At 46.7% G+C, this 16846-nt stretch overlaps 1 protein-coding gene across 7 annotated transcripts in view; it reads left to right on the top strand.

The window, feature by feature from the left end:
• The window catches only part of SIPA1L3 (signal induced proliferation associated 1 like 3), a 235052-nt gene that overhangs the window by 93336 nt on the left and 124870 nt on the right, over nt 1–16846 (top strand). For all 7 annotated transcript variants that reach the window (XM_072779651.1, XM_072779621.1, XM_072779648.1 and 4 more), the window contains one exon: nt 1269–1336. The gene's annotated coding sequence lies outside the window, so the exon portion shown is untranslated. The remainder of the gene's footprint in view (nt 1–1268; nt 1337–16846) is intronic.

Here is a 16846-nt window from a genome sequence, read left to right as displayed (position 1 = left end):
AGATTCTGGAATGTTGGCTAGCTGCTTGTTAGGTTTTCTTCCTGGGAGCTTCTTGAAGGCGCTGGCTGGAATTTGAACTCAGCCTTGGTGTTTGGGTAGCATTTGGACATTGTGGTATTGGGGAAGTGGGGCAGAGAGGCATCGCCAGCCTGTAGTTAGCTGTCTTTTCATTGACCTCCTTGACCGTTGGCCTAGCCATGTGGTCAGGAGCGAGGTCTAGGACCAGGCTGCCCGGTTTCATCCCAGCTGTAATACACTTCTGACTGGCTGGGCAGTGTGTGCCTCACTTCCCTCTTCCATAAAATAGTTGAAATCGTAGTGTCTATTTCTTAAGGTTATTCAGAGAATGAAATGAGTCGGCATGTGTCTACTAGGACAGAGCCTTGGCACATAGGGAACAAGAATCTAACTTAATGGCCATTCCTTATAAAAGGGTTCTAGATTATCCCCTCAGATCTCATCTCCCTGCCTTAAGTACCTGATCTAAACTGAAATGTGAGGGTGAACAGTACAGACAATGGCCACTCGGCCTGGAGACATTCACTCATCATAAAATATCCGTATAGAACAACTCTACTAAATATTCAAAAACATAACCATATAAAGTTTTCATGAAATATCCATTCATACATGAACAACCATTCTAAATATTTTAAGACATAAATTAATAATATAAAATTACAGGTCAGAACAAGTGCTATTTCTCCACTGCTCCTCTGCTCACAGTTATCTGAAGGAAATATCCTCATGATAGCCTTCCACACGCCCCTGTCACCTCCCTGCCCTCACCTCCCTCCACTTGTCCCGTCACTGACCTGGTGTCAGGCACACGGGCCTCCTGCTGCTCCTAAAATGCCCCACACACATGCTTTGCCTCAGGTCCTTTGCAATGGCCATTCCTGTGGCCTGGAAGGGTCTTGCCCAGATAGCCACACAGTCTGTGTTCCTCCCACAATGAAGTGTCACTTCTCATCTCAGGCTGGGAAGCAGCAGGCCCATCACTACGCTCACCCCACTTACTTTCATCAAGACACCACTACTCCCTGGCTCCACATCGTGTATTTGTTTATTGTCTTCCTCCCCCACTGGATTGTCTACTCTCTGAAGACAGTGACTTTGTCCTGGTCGCTGACATACCCTTGGGTGCCGAGCACAAAGCAGGTATTCAGTGAGTATCTGTCACGGGAGTGAATTTGTGAATGACAGAAACTGCGGCAAGAAGGTTCAGGTTGGCCAAAGACATAACCTCATGTTGTTCTTCTCCATAGATGCACAGTCTTTGACATCAGATCCCCTGGGACCCTCAAGGAGTACTAGTGCCCGGAACACACTGAAGGTGAGTACATTGTGGCTGTTTGTTGGCTTCAGTTGTGCGGCTAGTGCACGTAGGCCTCTCTTATTTTTAAAAGTCACTTAAAAATGCATCGAGGGAAAAATGGAGGTCTCCTTCACTGTCCTGCCTGCCACCCGCAAATGTGACATCCTCCCTTGGAGGTAATTACATCACTGGTCTGGGGCATTCCTGCCAGAGCTTTTCTGACTCATGGCCGTCCCTACTTCCACTTGTGCACATGTCCCCAGTTTGCAGAGTAAAGGCAGAAGAACCTGTGCTGCATGCGGCTGCTTCTCCTGCAGGTTTCCCACTGTCCGCAGTAGCGGTGCATCCTGGAGATCTTTGCTCATAGCAGACATCAGTGTAGCACTTTTTTTTTTTAATTCGATTTTAATTTCAATTTGAATTCAATGTACTTTTTAAAATGTACCTGGAATGAAATTCACTGTTTGGTGTACATTTCTTGGAGTTTAAGCAGATGCATTCAGTTGTGTAACTACCAATCCCATAAGATACAGAATGACCCTCTCACTGCCCTTTGCAGATGTGCTGCTTCCCTACAGGCTGAATTCCCTACGTAATTAAAATGTATACGTACAGTGAATACTGGTGATGTAAAGATTTTGAGTATGTTATAATTAGGTTTCTGGGGTTTTTTGCTAGTGAGCATCCTCCTTTGTTTCTTTGGCATAGACTAAACAGTGGCGTTCCAGTTGATAGTGGGGCATTCCTAAGTGAGGACATTGACCTTCGTTGGCAGGCTGCAGTGACGGTGCTTGGGAGCAGTGGGAGTAAGGGCATTGTCTGATTCTTGAAGCACCAGATGACCCTAATAGTGTGGAAAATGGAGACAGAAGATTCTGGCATCCAGACTCTGCACACAGGGAGTGCTGTTGGCTGAGTTGGAGGGAGTCAAACTTTGGGAACTGAGTGAATCTGGATAGCAGCTTCTCTCTTGGCTGTTTGTAGGGTCTCTTCACATTCCTTCCTCCTGGCCTAAGGCTCTGCTCACATACCTAGAGTACATGTTTGTGGGACAGTCTCAAGGGGCCGCATTTTCACCAAAGAATGCTTCTTAGCACAATTTTTTATTAACTTTTTTATTTTGGGGGTGCCTGGGTGGCTCAGTCAGTTGAGTGTCTGCCTTTGGCTCGGGTCATGATCTCAGGGCCCTGGGATCAAGCCCTACATCAGGCTCCCTGCTCAGTAGGAAGTCTGCTTCTCCTTCTTCCCCTGTGCTCATGCGCTTTCTTTCTCTCTCTCTCTCTCTTGCTCTCAAATAAATAAATAAAATCTTTAAAAAAACAAACTTTATTTTGAAGGAATTTTAGATTATAATAAAGTTACAGAAAGTATACAGAAAATTCACGCATCCACCCTTCATCCAGTGTCCCCTACACATCGTTACCATCTTACCCACCTTGGCATAACCACCAGAACCAGACAGTGAGCACTGGTCCAGTATGATGAACTAAATCAAAGGATTCAGTCACGTTTTGCTACTTTGCTACCAATGACTTTCTTCTATCCCAGGATGCCATGCTGTGTTCAGTTGTCCTGTCTCCTCCATCTCCTCCAAGCCGCAGTGGTTCCTCAGTCTTCCCTTGTGTTTCTGACCACAACAACCAATAGGCATTTAAACACCTTCTGTTATGTTCTGTGTACTGGGACCCTCAGGAATGAACTGAACAGAAGCCTTTCCCTCCGGGAACCGACATTCTGCTAGAGAAGAAAACAGCAGACAGACAAACAAGTGAATGGGGTGGGGATGAGAGCTACAGAGAAGAGTGATGCAGGAAAAGGGGGCTGCCTGGGAGGAACAAGCGATTGTAGGCGAGGTAATCCAGGAAGGCCTCTCTGAGGAGGGCCCCGAATGGAAGTAGCCAGGCAGGTGCCCAGCCTCACTTATCCCTGGCCGGCCGGGGGAGATAGAAACATATTATCTCACTTCATAACACAGTTTCGGAATCCTGGCAAGTAGGACAATGTGTTCCCTTTCTGTGGGGCAGCCCCTACTTCGCTCTCGCCCTTTGTCCCCCTGTGAAAATGCCAAGTGTTGCCAGATCTTCTGATAATCTTTTCCCCAATAGAAGGCAGAAATGAAGAATTCTTGCTAGTCCCATAAACCCAAATTATGTTACATCAGATGATTTTTAGTGATTTGTGTGGATGAACATATTTTGTTTACATTGTATTTGCTATTATTAGTTTTTAACTTTTGCAGCAAAAGATGCCAACTTTCATTTCGGTAGTAATGTAGATTCCTTTTTAAATATATGTGTATGTATATACATACATACACATATATAAGTTAAAAATGAACTGGTTTACTAGGGCATCTGGCTGGCTCAGTCGGTGGCGCACACGTGACTCTTGATCTTGGGGTCATCAGGTCAAGCCCCACACTGGGTGCCAAGATTACTTAAAAAGAAAATTTTTTAAATAAAAATGAATTGGTTTAGAGAAAATATCAAGTAAATAGTGGCACAGATGGGACTAGATGCAACTGAAAAGGAAGAGCAGAATATGGTGATGGAGGCTTGGGAAGCACTGTTCCAGCCCAGTCTCCCACTCTTTCTCTCTAGGTCAGGGGTTCTCACCCAGGGACCTAAACGAAGGTTGGCAAACTATCACTGTGGATGTGTGCCCTGAGCCATTTGTGTTACGGTGGGTGCATCAGCCAGGAATGCTTTTAGCTGCAAGAACAGAAGACCCAACTCACAGTAGCTTAAACAAATGAAGATTGATTCCTCTCCCATAATAACCAACTCAAAAGTACTTGGCTATGAGATTAGTTCAGGGGCTGAGTGGTGTCCGGCCTAGAGCTTCTTGGATTCACTTGGCCTTCCCCTTGTGGTTGCAAGGTTGCTGCTGTGGCTCCAGCCAGAACCAGGAGGAGAAAGTCAACCCCAGCAGCATGAGTTTTCTGGTCGTGAACTGCTTGAGCACTCTCCCCAAAATCCCCCAGAAGATTCCACTTATATCTTACTGGCTGAAATGTGTCACCATGGCCTCCCCTAGCTCCAAGGAGGGTGGGAAATTTCATTTAGGCTTTCAGCCTCTCCTGGGGAAGAAGCCAGGGGAAAAAGGACTTGAGAATGTCAGTTGGGTTAGCCAACCAACAATGTCTGGCTCCACAGGGAAAGAAAAACAATAATCATTAATGTTAATAGGGACTGACTCTGTGCCCGGCCCTTCCTTGAGCACTTGACGTGAGTGATCTCATTCAACCCCTGCACTGGCCCTATGAAGTCGCTGCTGTGATCTCCCCACAGTAGTGACTTGGAAACTGAGACACAGAGTGGTGATGAAGCCACTTACCAAGTAGAGGAGCCAGGGTGGGGACCTTTGCAGTCTGTCTCCAGAGCTTTTGCTCTTGGCGCTGTACTGTGTTGCCTCATAAGAGGCCCTGGGGCCCCAGACTGCTGGCTGTATGACCTGAGTTTAAATTCTTCCAGCCCGGGAAGAATGGGACAGCAGAATCTTGCTTTGGGCAAGTTTCAGTCATTGCAAAGCTTTCTTGTGAATCACATTCCCTCCATGTGACCACCTCACCTCTCCCTGGTTCTGCTCTAGTCCTGGTGAGTAGCACCAACTACATGTCTTCTTCCTGGCTTGCAGATAGATGGCTTTCTCCTTTGGCCTCCCCTTTCCAAACAAATGGTACTTTGGTGCTTTTAATTCATCTTCCTGGAATGAGGCTCTGGCCTTGTTTTCTTTCTTGGGGTTCTGCTGGGCCGATTCAGCACACATTTAACAGGTTCCTTCTCTATGCCCATCCCTGCAATATAGTGGCACGGGGAGGCAGGCCTTCAGTGACAGTGACAGCCCAGAGCCATCAGGGCTGTATGGGGGAAGCCCAGGGGCTGGTGGACCACCAGAGGAGGTGCCTGGCCAGCCTGTAGGTCAGGTGGGCCTCCTGGAAGCAGCTTTTTGGGCCTTAGAGGAGGAAGAGATTCATCAAAGAGCAGTTTCTCCTTCTCCGTCATGTCCCCTTTCTTCAGTGAAACTGCCACTAAAGCTCTTCGAGAGAGAAGAATCTTCCACCCCCTTCCTCTGTAAAATGAGGGGTTTGGACTCACACATTGGGCACTTCCCATTTCCTGGTCCCATGCTGGGTGCTAGGCTTACAGGGATGCCTTCCTGGAGAGACAGTGTTTTGGGAGAGCTCTGTAGGTCAACTGCCTGGAGTGATGAGAGTTCTAATGTGGGAAGCCACAGGGCTGAAGAAACTTGGAGAGGACACCAAACCCTGACTTGGGGTTTCAGAGCAAGCTTCTTGAAATCAGAATGGCAAAATAAAAAATGGTTTGACATGGCAGAGGGCACAGGCTCCATCCAGAATCCACCTAGGTCCAGGGTAGGGAGGGCAACCCGGGAGCCTTCTAACCCTTCCCAAGTGACTGTGGATCTCAAATACTTAGGCCAGTGCCTGGCACAAAATAGTTACATAATAGACAAGATCATGGTCATCGTGGTGGGTGGTGGCTTATACGCGTTAGCCTTTATTGTGTGTCAGAGGGTGGGCAGCTGAATCTCCAGCCTATAAGGTAAGAAGCCCTCACTGGTCCCGTTATGATTATTTATTTACCAAATATGAGTGTTTACCCTGTGCTGGCGTGGTGCCGGAATATAGCCGTGCCTGGGAACAGGACTCGTCCATCCGAGCCTGGGCCAGAAATCTTGTGGGAGCAGAGCAGAGCTTCTCTGGTGTGTGTGTTGGAAACCCACTGCTATTGGCTTCCCAGCCCTTTTCCAACTCTCTAGTCCCAGGGCCTTTCAGCACTGGCCACTAGTGTGCAGGCTGCCCTTGACCTCTGTGGCCAGAACGCATGGATGCTCTGCTCAGCCCATCAGCGGAATCCCAAATTAGACCTGACAGTGTGATTTATTCTCTGGGATGGAGCCGGGAGGGCAGAGCCCCAGTGGGTGATTCCGCGGGAAGGTTGTCAACCCGAATTAGCCCAGGTCCTTTCCTGCAGCCTTGCTGCTTCAGCTTCCTCTAGCTAATCGGGTTTTCCAGGCTGTTGCTGGCTTCTGGGCAGCCTCCTCCCGTCCCCAGGGGCTGAGACTTGGCCATGATCCCTAAGGAGCTGTGTTTGATGAGGACCCCGAGGCAGGCTCTGTCTGGAGGGAGTGGGCTCTCTGGGTCCTTTCATCCCTCACATTAGGAATTGAAAGTGGCGATTCCCCAGGGACTAGTTGTTCTGTCCCCTTCTTCTCTTTTCCCCTCACTGAGATTCAGTTCTGGCCAGAGACGGCATCGCCTTCCTCCTTGCCTCCCATCTGTGGTCACGATTCTCTTCGTCTAGCTACCTGCCTTCATTCCCAGGAATGCTAGTGATAGGCAAGATTCTGCTGCAGTAACAGGTTGATCCTGAAATCCTAGAAGTTGGACACAACAGATGTCATTTTCTTACTTGTGACACAAGGCAGGTCAGGTAGGGGGTTCTTTATGTTGTACCTCAGGACACAGGTTGATGGAGGCTCCTTTCTTGAAGTCTCAGGACTACAACACGTGGCCTCCAGGGTCACCACGTCAGGACAGGGAACTAGAGAGTCACATAGCAGCTATCAGATGCCAAGGCCCTGGGGTGACACTGTTCACTTCCGCTCACACCTGGAACTGGTCACATGGCCCTGCCTAACAGCAGGGGGCTGGAAACAGGGTGGTAGGTGGTATTCAGTGAACAGAAGTGTCCTGGCCACAATAGTCAGGTGTGGCATTTATTCAGCACCTTCTGTGTGCCAGGCTCTCCAGGGGCTTGGAAATACAAAGAGGTCCCCACCTTCCTGGAACTCATAGTTGAGGCGGGGAGGGAGGGGGACCAGAATCTAAGTAGGTAATTACAGAAACAGCTGTGTGATTGCATCTGCGCTGAGTGCCCTGACACAGAAACCGGGAGGGCATATCCCAGGGGGGTGATGTTTGGAGAGGCCCCGAGGCCTTGAGGGGAGACCAGGGGGATAAGACCTTGGTGGAATGTGAGGGAACCTTCCCAGCAGAGGGAACAGCATGAGTGAAGTTCTGGACTGGGAAGAGCTTGGTTCTGCGAAGGAGCTGGAAGGCCAGTCTAAGTGCAGGTCAGGACGGGAGAGGTTGGGAGGAGCTGGGGATTTGGAACACCTGCCTTTTGGAGCTGTTGCAAGAACTGAGCTCAGTTGTTTCAGCAAATACCGAGTTCCTGCTCTTTGGCAGGCAGCATTTCAGATACGAGAAACAGAGCAGTGGACAGGACACACGAACGTCCCTACTGTTGGAGAGCTGGCAAGAAAAAGAAATGAGGTGGTTTTGCCCGGTAAAAAAAAGCCTAACCAATAAACAGGGTCCTTTAACACCAAGGGCAGAGCATGGGTGCTTTTGGCTGCAAATAACAGAAAAGCCCGTTGGTGCTGCGTAAGCTGTCAGGGAATGGATGGGCCCCCCAACTCCCAAGTCCAGGGATTTTTCTGGGCCTGAGATTTGGCAGCTCAACAGTAATATCAAGGACCCAGTTCATTCTTCCACAGCTCTGCTGTCCCTGATGCTGCCTTCACGTTAAGGCAGGCCCTGACCACAGTCCTAGTGTGGCACTTAGGGACACTGGGCAGTCTCAGTTGGGAGCAGAAGCTTTTTCAAACTCCTGTGTGCCCCAGGGACCTCCACTAGCTCACTTTTGTGGGTAATGAATTGTAAGGTGGTGGGAGGGCAGGGAGGAGGATGGAGGCTGCTAATCCAGATGAGAGACCGGAGAGAACAGAGCCAAGGTGAGAACATTGGCAGGCAGGTGAGGAGGTGCAGTGCACAAGGCTTGCTGATGGCAAGGCTGCTCGAAAGAAGGAATGCAGAGCAACAGACGTGGACTCATACAGATGTCCACCTTGCACTGTGGCTTCTTCCCGTAAAAATCATGGTCCACATTTGCATTTTACAGGCTCAGAAATCTTGCAGGAAAGAATCCTGCTTCTTTGGCTTTGGGACCTTTTATTTTCTAAAAGACACCTAATAACACATTCTACCAAAAAATTGGAAAAATTTTGCTTTATGCTTCTCATTCTCCTCGCTGCATATTAGAGTCCTGTGGAGAGTCTTAAGAAACCCCAAGGCCTAGACCCCACCCTAGACCAGTTCGTTAGAATCACAGAGGGTGGGACTGGGTGTGGGATGTTTTTTTTTTTAAAGCTCCCCAGATGTTTCCAGGGTGCGGCCAAGGGTGAGGACTACTACTTTATCGGGTCCTTGGGTGAGCTTCACATTCACAAAGCTGTATTGTTTGCATCTCTAATTACCAAAGTAATACTTGAATGTTGTTTAAAAAAAAGAAATGAAAGGACCCAGATTCCTCCAAGATGATCACATTTGCAAACTAATATGTTCCCCGTTTTTTGTTTTTGTTTTTTAAGATTTATTTATTCATAAGAGAGGCAGAGACACAGGCAGAGGGAGGAGCAGGCTCTGCACAGGGAGCCAATGCAGGACTGGATCCTGGACTCTGGGATCATGACCTGAGCCAAAGGCACATATATGCTCAACCACTGAGCCACCCAGGTGCCCCTCTTCCCAGGTTTTTTTTAAATACTTAAAAAACCACCCATGCCTTAAAATAAGGTGTTCTCCATTCTCTTTTTTAAGAGACTTAAAAAAGTCTCTTTGAAAAGTCACTGAGGGCAGCCCCGGTGGTTCAGTGGTTTAGCGCTGCCTTCAGCCCAGGGCCTGATCCTGGAGACCCCGGATCGAGTCCCATGTCAGGCTCCCTGCATGGAGCCTGCTTCTCCCTCTGCCTGTGTCTCTGCCCCCCACACCCATGAATAAATAAATAAAATCTTAAATAAATAAATAAATAAATAAATAAATAAATAAATAAATAAAAAGTTTTAGAGCCTACTTGAACTGTGTAGGGATTATAGATGACATCAGCTGTCTACTTATATTTTGAAGTTTCTTAACACATTTAGAATCATGATATAAAAGATGCTGAAATCTAAGTATTGCTTATTTCTTCTCACATATCACAAAACACTGTTTTACTCTTTACAGGCATCCTTATCACAAGAGTCACTTTTCAGGCCATTTATACATATTTCCAACATCCATTATTTCCATCTGAAAGTGTGATATGGTACTTCTTGAACTTATGTATTATGTTTTCACCGGAAACTATATCTCAGGTCTCAGGAACCCAGTCCTATATCAGACTTATGATTTTTAAAAAATTCTTTTAGTTGTGCATTGGTGGTCTCTAAAGTATAGCCACTAACTTATATGTTACATTTAAAAAAATTTTTTTAAGATATTTATTTATTCATGAGAGACACAGAAGGCGAGAGGCAGAGACTTAGGCAGAGGGAGAAGCAGGCTCCATGCAGGGAGCCTGATGCGAGACTCAATCCAGTGACTTCAGAATCCAGGATCATGCCCTAAGCAGAAGGCAGTTGCCCAAACGCTGAGCCACCCGGGCGTCCCACGTTTAAAAAGTTTAAAAAACATGGGATGCCTGGGTGGCTCAGCAGTTGAGCTTCTGCCTTCAGCTCAGGTCGTGATCCTGGAGTTGCTGGATCGAGTCCTGCATCGGGCTCCCTCCAGGGAGCCTGTTTCTCCTCTGCCTATGTCTCTGCCTCTCTCTTTGTATGTCTCTCATGAATAAATAAATAAAATCTTTTAAAAATAATAATAAATAATAAAATAAAAATAAAATAATAATAATACTAAAATAAAAAATTTTTAAAAACAAACAAAACCCTAGGGGTGCCTGGCTGGCTTAATTGATAGAGTGTGTTGACTCTTGATCTTGGGTTAGTGGGTTCAAGTCCCATGTTGGGTGTAGAGATTACTTTTGAGTAAATAAAATCTTTAGAGAAAAAAAGACTAATATTTTTAAGTAGTTACTTAAAATGAATAAATGAATGTTTGTGAACACATAAAAGTGGTTACATAAGCACTTGTTTTTGAGTCAATCAGACTAATCATTCCAGTATGAATAAAAAATGTCCACTGAGAATTCAATTTCATCCAGCCCAGTGGCACTCTGCATCAAGACAAGTTTCGGCATTACCTTACACACAGTTTTTTCAGTTTCCAAAATTCTAGTTTAATGCCTTTCTTTATATTGTAAGACTTTTATATCAATTAGCTTGTTTAAAATAAATGAATGTTGTTTACAATTATTTGTCCCTATTCCTTTGTAAAAGAATCTTTAAAAAGCCTGTTTAAGTGACTTACAGCTCTTGGAATTACCAGGTCAAGCCCTTGGGAATATTTTCTGTTGTAACATATGCCTCCTATATGTCATTACAGAAACCAGCATTGTTAAAGTCTTTAGGTGCTAATGGGGCTTTCCCAAATAGCGCTCTGTTCAAAATAAGGTAATATGAAAACTCTAAAACACAACTCTTATTTCTGAGGATCATTTTTGGGAGAAAATCTTGCTTTCTATCTGGGCAGATCTTGGATTCAAAGTAAGTTGGTTAGGTTAAACATACAGAATTAGCTCAATGCATTTGACTTTCCTGCCACAAACAATGATTAGCTGGAGAGCCTGAGTTCTCTGACTTTCCCAGCTTTTAATCCCATTTATTTATTTATTTATTTATTCATTCATTCGTTCATTCATTCACCCATTCAAGCATTGATTAATTTCCTGTCAGCGACCCTAAGAACTGGCATAGAAGATTATAGTAAAAATGGCCTGTGTTGGGATCCTAGCCCTCCAGTACTACCTGTGTGACTGCGGCCAAAGCATTAACCTTCCTGTGCCTCAACTTCCCCCCATCCATAAACCAGAGGTGGTTATACTACATATCTCAGGAGTCGGATTTCATACAGATCCGCGATCCCAGGTGGAAAATGATCTAAACTGACAGGTTATCATTGCTGCAGAAATAGCCATGTAAATAGATGCTTCCCCAGACCTTGCCAGGGCACACACAGGTTCTTTTGCCTGTCTAAAATCCAAATTATCCAGAATTCCAAAACCCATCTGGCCTAAGAGGTTTGGAAAGGCACTTAACTTAGCATGGTGCCTGGCACATACTAAATGCTGTGTTAATGGTACTCATTTATTATTATTGTTATTTTAAAGTGCACACCTCTCCTTCCTTGGTCATCATCATGGAAATGCAAATGATAACCACAATGAGACACCTTTACACACCCCCTCAATGGCTAAAGTAAAAGACAGCACAAGAGGAGATGAGATGAGGTCAGAGAATTCTGTAGAAAGCCTTGTAGGGACTGAGGCTTTCTCCTAAATGTATAGTGGGAAGGTTCTGTGCACAAGACAGACGTGATCTGAGTCATGTTAGGAGTCCCTCTGGCTGTGTGTGGGAGCAGGGGTGGGAGCCAGGAAACCAGGGAGGAAGCTCCTGCCAAGTCCATGGTCCAGGCAGGAGATGCTGTGTGGCAAAATAGGCAGATCCTAGTATTTTCAAGGTGGGGCTGACAGTAAGCCCAAACGGACTGAGGGTGGGGGTTGGGGGGCCAGGGAAGGATGGCACTACAATTATGGCTCCGATACCAGGTGAATAGTGAAGACATTGGATTGGGTACCATATGAGTGGAGGTTTGCAAGGAGAAGGCGAAGGTGGCATGAAGAATTGAGAATACACCTTTAGGTCTATTAAAGATAAGATGCCTTTTAGGCAGCTGTGCAAGCTGGCAAGGAAGCAGTTGGATGTTCAGGTCTGGAGTTGAGGGGAAAGGTCCGGCCTGCAGAAGGAAATGTAGGAGTCCTCGGCAAAGAGACAGTATTTAAAGCTAGAAGACCAGACGGGATCACCAAGGGAGGGATGTTGATAGAGAAAAGAAAAGCTGTCTGGAGTCATGGTGAAGAATCAGCAGAGGAGGCTGGGAAGAGGGTGTTGGAGGAAGGGGAAACCAAGGGATCACAGAGCCCCTGAGACCAGGTGAGGGTAGGTGACATGAGGGACAAGTGGCTGATGGGAACAAGTTCAAGAGAGGGCTTTGAGGGGCTTAGGGGTTTTTTTTTGTTTTTAAAGAACAGTTTCACATTTATAGAAAATTGACAGGGGCACCTCAGTTGTTGAGCATCTGCCTTCGGCTCTGGTCATGACCCCAGGGTCCTGGGATCGAGTCCCCACATCAGGCTCCCTACAGGGAGCCTGCTTCTCTCTGTCTATGTCTCTGCCTCTCTGTGTCTCTCATGAATAAATAAATAAAATCTTTCAAAAAAAGAAAATTTATCACAGAGTCATCCCCACCTCACAATTTCCCCTGGTCTTTACATCTCGTTTGAGTCTGGTGCATTTGTCACAACTGATGAACTAATGTTCATTATCATTAGCTGAAATCCCTCATTTGCATTAGGGTTCACTTCACATTCCCCGCACTGTGTGACATGGATCCACCATCACAGTACAGGACAGGCTAGCTTCACGCTCCACCTGTTTGTTCCTCTTGCTCTCCCCTTCTCCCTGCAACACTGATCTTTCTCTGAGACCAGGCCTTGTGTCCACCTCCCCAGCAGATGTGAGCTGTGTGAACATGTAGCCCCGTGCGTTCTGTTTGTTGCTCTGTCTCTCATGCTCAGGCCACCACAGCAGACACAGTAGTTGCACACTAAAAGGTGTGAAATTAGTGTCTTCTCCAACTGGGGAAGGGTTAGAACTTGAAGGGCCCTTGGAATCAGTGGCTATCACTCCAGTGTGGCAAAAATGTGTCCTACGGGCCTGAGCTTCTGTACCTGGTGGGCATCTTCCCTCTTCCCCCGCCATGGGTGTTAGGGGGAAGGAATGATCGGGAACATCACCTGGTCAGGTGCCCCCAGACTGGCTATTTACTAAGTGCCTGATCCCATGGCAGGACTCACATGGCTTCCCTGCCTGTAAAATGGGATGATAGTATTGACCCCAGAGAGCTGTTGTACGGAGTCAATGAAAGAATGCCATAGGACACTGTAGGTGTTAATAAATGTGAACCGTTGCTAAAAGTAACATCATTACCATTCTTCTGACGTCATGGCACTCACCATCTAGTGGGGGATATAGATATCAAATAATCACTCAGATGACCATCATTTAACTGGTAATTAAACTCTAAGGAAAAGCCAGGGTGCCTCAAGAGAGTAGCAGGGCAAGAGATGAGGGTCTTATGCGAAGCAGGGGGATGGGTTTGGGAGAGTCCGAGAATACTTTCCTGAAAAAGCGAATACTTCGCTGAAAAAGCGACCCACCAGCCTAGACTTGAAGGATTACTAGGAACTCACAGGGGTGAGGCATCTTGGGGAAGAGAGAAGAGCTTGTATGGAGGAACATACAAACATGTTGGAGGAACCCTGTGTGCCCCAAATGAGGAGAGGGGGCTGAGTCAGCAGGTCTGTCATCTTGAGCCTGGTGATCAAGATTTGGACTTTCTTTCCACAGCCCCTGGGAGCCACGGAAAGGTTTTAAGGAGAGCAGTGATACTGTTTGGTTTGGTTTGGTTTTTTAACTCCTCTGTGTCCTTTAAAGGCTCAGTGTCCTGATTCTTTCCCCTAGGACAGTTTGTACCGGCTGTTACCAGCCAGAGGTCAGGGTCAGACGCCCCAGCCCTCCCCAGGCATGCAGCCCCATGAAGCATGCTATCCTCTGGCCACTCAGTGTGTAAAGTTGAACGGAGGTTTATGTAAGGAGAAGGTGCCCTGGTTCCAGACTCATGGGTCCCTAGGAAGGAAGCAGCTGGCCAGCCTGTGCCAGGCCACAGGGAGAGCTACGGCACAGCTCCCAGCAGCACTGTAGCCTCTGTCCCGGAAGGGCTCTGGGCCTTGCCTTCTCAAGTGAACTCTTCCTCTGAGAGAAGGGACCCAGCCTACTCCCCACAAAGATTACCTCGTTTCCTCCCCAGACCCGGAGCTGCCAACAGCACTCTCCCTCCCCGGTTCCCTGTTTCTCTTACAAGATGCCAACCAATATGTTGTCTCAGTTCTCTCTTCTAGGCCAGGCTCCAGAAAGAGGCAGGACAGGACGGGGAGGGGAGTTTCCAAATTACCTTTGTCTCTCCAGTACTGCGCAGGAAATAGCTATTTTGTGGGCCAGTTGTTTGGGGAGGCCCTAGGCCAATGACCCCGCCCTGTAGTGAGGGCCCAGATGAGTCTACCAGCACCCCCTCCCACCTGGGAATGGTGTCCGGTTTCTGAGGTGGGGAGGGGCCCAGGTACCCTGAGCAGCCACTGTGCTGGTTGCTCAGTAAGTGGAAGGCCTTGCTATCTCTTCTGCTGTGCCTGTGACTGCCTGCTTCCAGAGCAAGGGGGATTCTGACCTCCCTCCAGAACAGTTGGGTGCCTTGTGTCTTAGGAAATCCACAAAGCTTGCAAGTGTGGCTCCTTGGCTCTGCCACCCACGTAGTTGAGAGACTCTTACAGAAACTCTTAAACAGATGGGTTCCCCATCTAGGCCTGGTCCTTGATCTTAAGTGTGTTATGGGTATTGACTCCTTTGATCCTCCCAACAGCCCTAAGAGGTAGATACTGTTAGTTTTATAGATGAGGAAACTGAGGCACAGATAAGCAGGTCACTTGTCTGAGCCATACAGCTAGAAAGTGGCAGAGCAGGATTCAAACCCAGGCCATCTGGCTCTCTAATCACTGTGTCGTGACTGCCTGCCCGCACTCCCGACACCTGCACACACTCTCCTTATCACATCACTCTGTTGATTTTCTCCTTAGCACTTAATCATAATCAGTTTGTTGACTTTCGTGTTGCCTGTCTACACCATTCGGCATGTACGATCCTATGGTGATATATGGTGATACAAATTACGTGTCTTTTTTGTTACTGTAAACCCAGAATAGTATCTAGGATAGTACAGCACACAGGAGCTGCTCAGCCAGTATAGGTTGAACGAATGAACCAGAGTTGCCAGTGGAAAGGATGTGGAGAAACTGGATCTCTCATACTCTGCTGGTGGGACTACCAAGTAGTACAGCCACTTGCCAACACAGATGGGGAATTTCTTAAAAATTAATTGTGCAACTATCCTATGACCCAGCCATTGCGTTCTTGGGTATTTATCTGTTCCAGAGGAATAAGATTAACGTTCACACAAAAACCTGCACGCGGTTGTTCACAGCAACTAGAAACTGCCTAGCTGTCCTTCTACCGATGAACGGTCAAACTCTGGTATGTCCATAACATGATATCCTACTCAGCAGGAAAAGGAAACAAACTATTCATAACATGCATCAATCTGGATGAACCCAAGGAAGAAAGTCAATCTTGAGTGTTTACATACAGTAACCATTATACAGATGTCATCTAGAACTTTCATAGCTAGAGAGGAGAAGTCAATGCCTGGCTTTCAAGCTCTGAAGGACATGCTGACTCAGGTAATGCAGCTGGTGGCTTTAGGTTGAAGCCAGTGCTCAAGCACCACTCTGAAGATCCTAAGGCCCTGAAAAATTACGCTGCATCTACTCTGCCTGCGCTCTATAAAAGGAACTACAAAGCCTGGATGACAGCACATCTGTTTACAACATGGTCTATGGAATATTTTAAGCCCACTGCTGAGACCTACTACTCAGAAAAAAGATTCCTTTCAAAATATTACTGTTCACAGACAATGTACCTAGTCACCCAAGAGCTCTGGAAGAGATGTGCAGTGAGAATCATGCTGCTTTCATGTCTGCTGACAAAACATCAGTTCTGCAGCCCATGGATCTAGGAGTCATTTTGACTTTTTTTTTAAGATTTTATTTTATTTATTCATGAGAGACACACAGAGAGAGGCAGAGACACAGGCAGAGGGAGAAGCAGGCTCCCCATGGGGAGCCAGATGTGGGACTCGATCCCAGGACCCTGGGATGTCGACCTGAGCCAAAGGCAGACACTCAACCATGGAGCCACCCAGGTGCCCCTTGTTTTGACTTTCAAGCCTTATTACTTAAGAAATATATTTTCTTGGGGGTGCCTGCATGGCTTAGTCAGTAGTGTCTGACTCTTGGTTTTTGAGGGGTTCAGGACTTCCATAGAGCAAGTTCCTACAAATGTGGTGGAAACAGCACGAGAACTAGAATTAGAAGTGGAGCCTGAAGATAGGATTGGATTGCTACAATCTTGTGATCACACTTTAATGGGCAAGGAGCTGCTTCTCATGGATGAGGAAAGGAAGCGGTTCTCGAGACGGAGTCTACTCCAGGAGAAGATGTTGTGAAGATTGTTGAGAGGACAACAAAGGATTTAGAATATGACATAGACTTAGTTGATAAAGTACCAACAGGCTTTGAGAGGATTGACCTTTTATTTAAAGCAGTTCTCCTGTGGGTGAAATGGCTGTGCAACAGCATCACGTGCTAACAGTAATCATCTGTGAAAGGAAGAGTCAGTCAATGTGGCAAACTTCACTGTTGTCTTTTTAAAAAATGACCCCAACCTTGGGCAGTCACCACCTCGATCATCATCAGCCACTGACATCAAGGCGAGAGCCTCCACCAGCAAAGATTCTGGACTCACTGGAAGCTCAGAGATGATGATCAGCATTTTGTTTTTAGCAATAATGTATTTGTAAATTAAGATATGTACATTGGGGATTTTTTTTTCGATATA

Source organism: Canis lupus, chromosome 1 (genome assembly GCF_048164855.1).
Source record: "Canis lupus baileyi chromosome 1, mCanLup2.hap1, whole genome shotgun sequence".
In the NCBI taxonomy this organism is placed as follows: domain Eukaryota; kingdom Metazoa; phylum Chordata; class Mammalia; order Carnivora; family Canidae; genus Canis; species Canis lupus.
The sequence above is the reverse complement of the archived record's forward strand: the minus strand, read 5'-3'. Positions and strand labels throughout refer to the sequence as shown.